Source organism: Pteropus alecto, unplaced genomic scaffold (genome assembly GCF_000325575.1).
Source record: "Pteropus alecto unplaced genomic scaffold, ASM32557v1 scaffold280, whole genome shotgun sequence".
Classification (NCBI taxonomy): Eukaryota; Metazoa; Chordata; class Mammalia; order Chiroptera; family Pteropodidae; genus Pteropus; species Pteropus alecto.
This window is the reverse complement of record NW_006430057.1, coordinates 986,518-992,616: the sequence shown is the minus strand read 5'-3', so window position 1 is coordinate 992,616 and position 6,099 is coordinate 986,518. Positions and strand designations below refer to the sequence as shown.

The 6,099-nt window shown below is 41.6% G+C and overlaps 1 protein-coding gene across 3 annotated transcripts in view; it reads left to right on the top strand.

Annotated features, from left to right (window-relative positions):
* The window catches only part of LONRF3 (LON peptidase N-terminal domain and ring finger 3), a 135,599-nt gene that overhangs the window by 9,594 nt on the left and 119,906 nt on the right, over positions 1-6,099 (top strand). The gene's annotated exons all lie outside the window — the stretch shown is intronic.

The window sequence follows — 6,099 nt, the reverse complement described above, 5'->3', positions numbered from 1 at the left end:
GTCTTTTGGTCTTTAAGTTTTGGCATTTTAATTATGATGTGCCTTGGTGTGGATCTCTTTGGGTTCATCTTGTTTGGAACTATCTGTACTTCCTGAGCTTGTATACCTGTTTTCTTCACCAGGTCAGAGAAGTTTTTCATCATTATTTCTTGAAATAGGTTTTTAATTCTTTGCTCTCTCTTTTCTTCTGGTACCTCTATGATGTGAAAGTTGGTACACCTGATGTTGTCTCAGAGGTCCTTTAAACTATTCTCATTTTGTTGGATTCTTTTTTCTTGTTGCTATTCCAATTGGGTGTTCTCTGCTATCCCATCCTCTATGTCGCTGATTCGATCCTCTGTTTCATCTACTCTGTTGATTCCCTCTAATGTACTCTTCATCTCAGATATTATATTCTTCATTTCTGACTGGCTCCCTGTTTTCCGCCTCCCTTTTTATGTTTTTTGTTTATCTCTTTGTTAAAGTTTTCATTGAGTTCATCTATTCTTCCCATAAGTTCCTTGAGCATCCTTATAACCAATGTTTTGAACTCTATATCTCATATATTGCTTGTCTCTATTTTGGTGAATTCTTTTTCTGGAGCTTTGTTCTTTTCTTTCATGTGGGATATGCTTCTTTGTCTCCCCATTTTGTCTGCCTCTCTGTGTCTGTTTCTATGTATTAGGCAGGGCTCCTAAGTCTCCCGGTCTTAGTAGAATGACTTTATGTAGGTGTACTGCGGGACCACTTGGCACAAACCTGGGAGGGGTCCAGCTGCAGGCCAAGTTCAGCTGCAGCCTGTGCACCTCCAGGGCCACCTGGTAAGAGTCACCATGCAATACACATATGCCTGCCACTTGTGCTGGGCTTACAGGTGCATTGAGGGGCCAAGTCAGAAACCAAGGCCAGCTGCCACTAGTGCAGGATTTGGGGCTGCTCAGCAAGAGGTGCAGGGCACACCAGACACTGCTTTTTTGAGTTTTGCAAGCCTTTGAAAGATTTTATGAAAGTTCGCAGCAGGAGCCAAGACAGCTGGTTTGTGTGGAATAAATCACAAGAAGTGGCTTGGGTGGGCCGACAAGATAGGAGAGGCGGGGTCTCAGGGAATCCCTTGGGTGGAGCAACCTGTGATATCCAGGTTGACAGAAACTGTGTCTGCATGCTGGGAGGTGAGAGGGCTCAACAAAGGAGCAATGGCTTCTGCCTGCACCTCTGTCCTGGAGAAAGCCGTCCCTCCAGCCCTTGCCCTAAAGCCCGACAGCTCAGTGCCTCCCCGTATGTCCCTGGTGCTCCTTGAGCAGCTGCCCCAGTGCTGGAGCTCAGAGCAAGCAAGTCTGTCAGCGAGTAAGGCCAGGCCGGTTAAGAGAAAGGTCTCTGTTTCCCATAGCCTTCTGTCTCACTCAGCTGCACCTCCCGCTGGTTTTCACAGCCAGAGGTTGTGTGGACTTCTTTTCCTGGCACTGGAACCCTGGGCTGGGGAGACCAGTGTGTGGCCGGGACTCCTTGCTCCTCAGGGAGGGGGCTCTGCAGCCAAGATAGCCCTTCCTATTCTTGATCGCCACACGCAGTTGTGGGACCGGGGTGTTTCACATCTCTGCCCCGCCTACCGTTTTGAGGTGACCTGTTATTTGAAGTGACCTAGCTGTAGGGCTTCTGTTCAGCCAGACCTCTGGTGACTCTGGTTGCTCTGTAGTTTTGTTATTTTGGTGTGCTCGCTAGAGGGGGCGTGCACAGCCTCTACCTTCTACGCCATCTTGAATTCTCTTCTGAATCTAATCTTGAGTTTCCCTTTTTTCTATTGAGGATTTTTTTCTGTGAAATGTTGGAGTCACTTCCTTTGTGATCTCCTTTGTAATATAAAGCCTGTTTTGGTTTTATTTCCATTGCTTTGATAGAGTGCTTTCACCAGGGGGAGCTCCTTACTATATGTAGTCAATTTCTTTTTTTTAGGAGGCAAAAGAAAGGAGACTTCATCAGGTAAAATATGAAAGCAATGGAAAAACAAACAATAGGAAATAGGAACTGAACATCTCCTGGGACCTGACTTGGTCTCAGAACTAGCTGGCTTAAATGCCATTTCACTTGTTATATTGTGTTTTGGTATGATTCTGGCCCATGTGTAAAGATTTCCCTCTTCCCAATCTATTTCATTTATTCAATCTACAAATATATATTGACCATATACTTTGTGTCAGCTATTGTTGTAGATTCTGAGACTTCATATGTGAACAAAACTGACCAAGTCCCTGACCTCCTGGAGTTTATTTCATATGTGAGCAACAGACAATAAGTGAGATAAACAGATAAAATACTATATTAGGTAGGGATAAATGCCAAAGGCGGTGGGAGGGGGGATGCAGGGCCTGTAGATCATTGTACAAACTTTGACTTTTACTCTGAAAGAAATGAGAAGCATTGGGGAAATTTGAGTAGAGGGGTGGTATGATCTGACATATTTTAAAAGGATCATTGGTGGTTTTTTTCGATAATAAATTATCAGGGGACAAGTCTGGACCTGACTGGTAACAGTGGAATTGAGGAGAAGTTGTTAGGTTTTTGGACATATTTTGAAGATAGAGCTACCTGGATTTCCTAAAAGATCAGATATGAGATATGAGAGAAAGAAGAATAAAGGCAAAAGAGTCACCATGTTGCAAAACACTATAGAATTAAATAAAATGTAACTGGTGCTGTCTAGAGTTGTGTAACACAGCATTTATGTTTAAGATGATACCAAGGTTTTCATCCTGAGCAGCTGGAAGGATGGAGTTGCCACTAGCTGCAATAGTAAAGACTTGAACAGAGTTGGAAATTTATCAGAAATTCGATTTTTGATATGTTGAATTTGAGATGCCAATTAGATATCTAAATGGAGATGCTGAGTAAGCTACAGGATATCTGAGCATGGCATTCATAGGAGTGGTTAGGGCTGGAAATAAATATTTTTGGGTCATAGACATCTGGGTAGTCTTTAAAGCCAAAAGGTGGATGAAATCACCAAGAAAGAGTAGTTAGAGAAGAGAAGGAGACTAAGGACCCAGACCTGGGGAACTCCCACGTTGAGAGGACAGGAAGATAATGAGGAACAAGAAAAGGAAATTGACAAGATATGGCTAGTAAGGTAGAAGGAAACCCAGAAGAGAATGATGTCCTGGAAGGCAAGTGAAGAAAGTGCTTCAAGGAAGAGGGAATGATCAACTGTGAAACATACTTATGGTTGGCCAAGCAATATGAAGGTTAAGAATTCTCGATAGACTTTTGCAACATGGAGGCCACTAGTGGCCTGGATAAAAGCTGTTTCAATGGACAAAAGCTTGATCGCAGTGGGTTCAAGAGAGAAAGAGAGGTGAAAAATTGTAGACAGGACTGTAGACAAATGTTTTGAAGAGTTTTGCTGTAAACAAGAGCAGAGAGATGAGGCAGTCACTGGAATGGTGTGTGGGGTCAAGAGAAGGTATTTAGAATAGGAGAAATTATCCCAAGTTTGTCCTAGGAGTACTCACTGCTTGTTGGAGTTCACTTGTCCTTATTCACATACATTTCTTGGCATAGTAGCCATTAATCTTCAGAGAAGCTACATGTTGAGAGGGGAAGTTGCCAGCAGGTTTGAGCGGAACAAACTCTAAGGAAACTCATGGGTATCCTTTAATAACACTGGACTTAGAACTTCTACAGTTAGAAAAAGAGAGAGCGTCTTCATGTGTGGAAAAAAATGGGGCTGTAAAATCTAGCTGTCTCCCTTGCCCACATGGCAATTCCAGCCTTCTTTGACAACCTTGGAGGATTTGGCTTCAGTTGACACTAAAGAGTCCAGAGTTCCCTTCCAGAAACATTATCCATTTTACAGAAGGTTTAGTTTTCCTTGATCAAAACTCCTCTTTCCTTTTGTAGTTAAGCCAGAGACCCAGCACAGGCAGAAGACTAAATTTCAGATGACTCTGTCCTGCCCTCCTCCTCTCTTCCTATGAATTTTCTGAAAAGGTTGGCATCTATGTTCTTCCCTTCTTCACCCCAACATTCAGGTGTGAGAGAAAGCAGAGAGTGGTATGTTTCCTAAGAAAAGGCCAGAACCCCTTTCTAACTCACATTTTTAATAGAGATCTCTTTGAGATGGTGAGACTGGAGCTATATTTAAACTGTTGAGATCAAGGGCAGGGTGTGGGCAAATGAAACCTTTATGTCTTCTGTCTCTTAGAAAACCAATAAAGCCATTGAAGCTTGTCTGACTCCCCCAAGTAGTTAATGAGAACAATAGAATTTAGAGTTCCTGGTGTTCCTCTGGAGCTGATTTTGGCAGGTGATAAGCAGCTTGTAAAATAGTTTATTATTTGAGTAGAGCTTTGGCTGCCTGGCTTTTAAGGTTGATTATTTATTTTGCATGTTGTATAACAGGAGCATTGGGCAATGGTCAAAAGAGGCCTTCTGGGTCAGAGAGTAAGGACTTCTCTGACCATCTCCCAACAGAACCATTCCAGCTACAAAATGAGGGGCAAGCTTGTACACAGGGTCCAGGCCATGGCTTTTATATATAGCCCCTAACCACCAGACATGCCTTCTCATTAGAGATTGAATACATAAAGACTTCCATCAAGTCCTAGCTCAAGAAAAATATATGTCTATATAATTTCTCAAATTTACACTGATAATATGACCTGATTTTGAAAGAAATGTTTTTAAAGACATATTTTAGTCATTTGCAACAAGCAGTCACATATGGGAGTCCCTGTCATCTCAATCATCTCAGATGCTCCAAAAGGTAGTGCTTTCAGCTGGCTACAGCAAAATATAGCCAGGAGGTCTTCCCTCCTTTGTGAAGAGTGCCAAGCCGAAATTGTCTCCACCCCTTTTTGTTCAAGCTTTAAAGTGTTGTGCCTCCTATCTTGTGCTGGTCTTGCTGGCTCACTGAGAGAGATCCATACATTTTAGAGACAGTGAATGGGGGTAGTTCCTGTTCTTCCTATTCTAAACTTTAAAAATAGATTGAGCCAGGGCTCTCCAGAAATTATATCTCTATCAAGATGGTCTTGATAGAGAGAAATTTAGTTGTGTCTTCTTTTTTATTTTTCTCTTGTTTGATTTTTATGAGAACCTGTATTTATGAGGAAGTTCTGTTTGTAGAGGCTGTAAGTCAGCATTTCTGTTATTTAATGATGTTAGTAAAATGGGAAGTAGCAGGTGATAGGTGCCTAGGAAGAGATTTCATGAGCTGTTGAATGAGTTTTAGATGTTTTATGATATTTTAAAGATGTGTGTCTTGTGTTGGTGAGCATAACTGCCTTCCAAAGATGTGTGCCTTGGAAGAGATTTGCCATTAAAACTGGAGTTACTGTTTTAGGATGAACCATCCTCCTTTACAAGCAATGTTTTGTTGAAGAAAGCCTTGGGAAACATGAAATCCGATCATCCTTTTGGAGTCTGTGAGTGTGACCAGGTTAATTTCTTGCACTAAAGTCTGTAGCTTTATGGATGGACCATTGCTTTGACTCCTATATTAGTCAGGATAGGCTAGACTCTGATGCAGTAACAAATAAATAACAGAGGTTTACTTGTTGCTTACATGAAGTTTGATGCTGATTGGCCCTCTTCTATCTTGTAGCAATGCCACCTGAAACACAACCTCCAAGGGTACCCTGGCAGAAAAAAAATGACATCTGGAAGCCCACATGCCTTAATTGCCTCTTTAAATCAAAGGTCCTTGAGTTTAATTCCTATGTTTTCTTCTATGCATTTTATTTTTTCAGGTCTTATATTCAGGTCCCTAATCCATTTTGAGTTAATTTGGGTTTGTGGTGATAAACAACAGTCTAGTTTTATTCTTTTGTAGGTGGCCTTCCAGTATTCCCAGCACCATGTATTGGAGAGGATTTCCTTTCTCTACTGTATGTTTTTGGCTTTTCTTGTTGAAGATTATTTGCCCATATAAATATGGGTTTACTTCTGGACTATCGATTCTGTTCCACAGATCCATGTGTCTGTTTTTCTGTCAATACCATGCCATTTTGATTACTGTCACTTTGTAGTATAATTTGAAGTCGGGTAGAGTGATACTTCCAACTTTGTTCTTTTTTCTAAGGATGGCTTTGGCTATTGGGGGTTTTCTGTGCTTCCATACGAATCTGA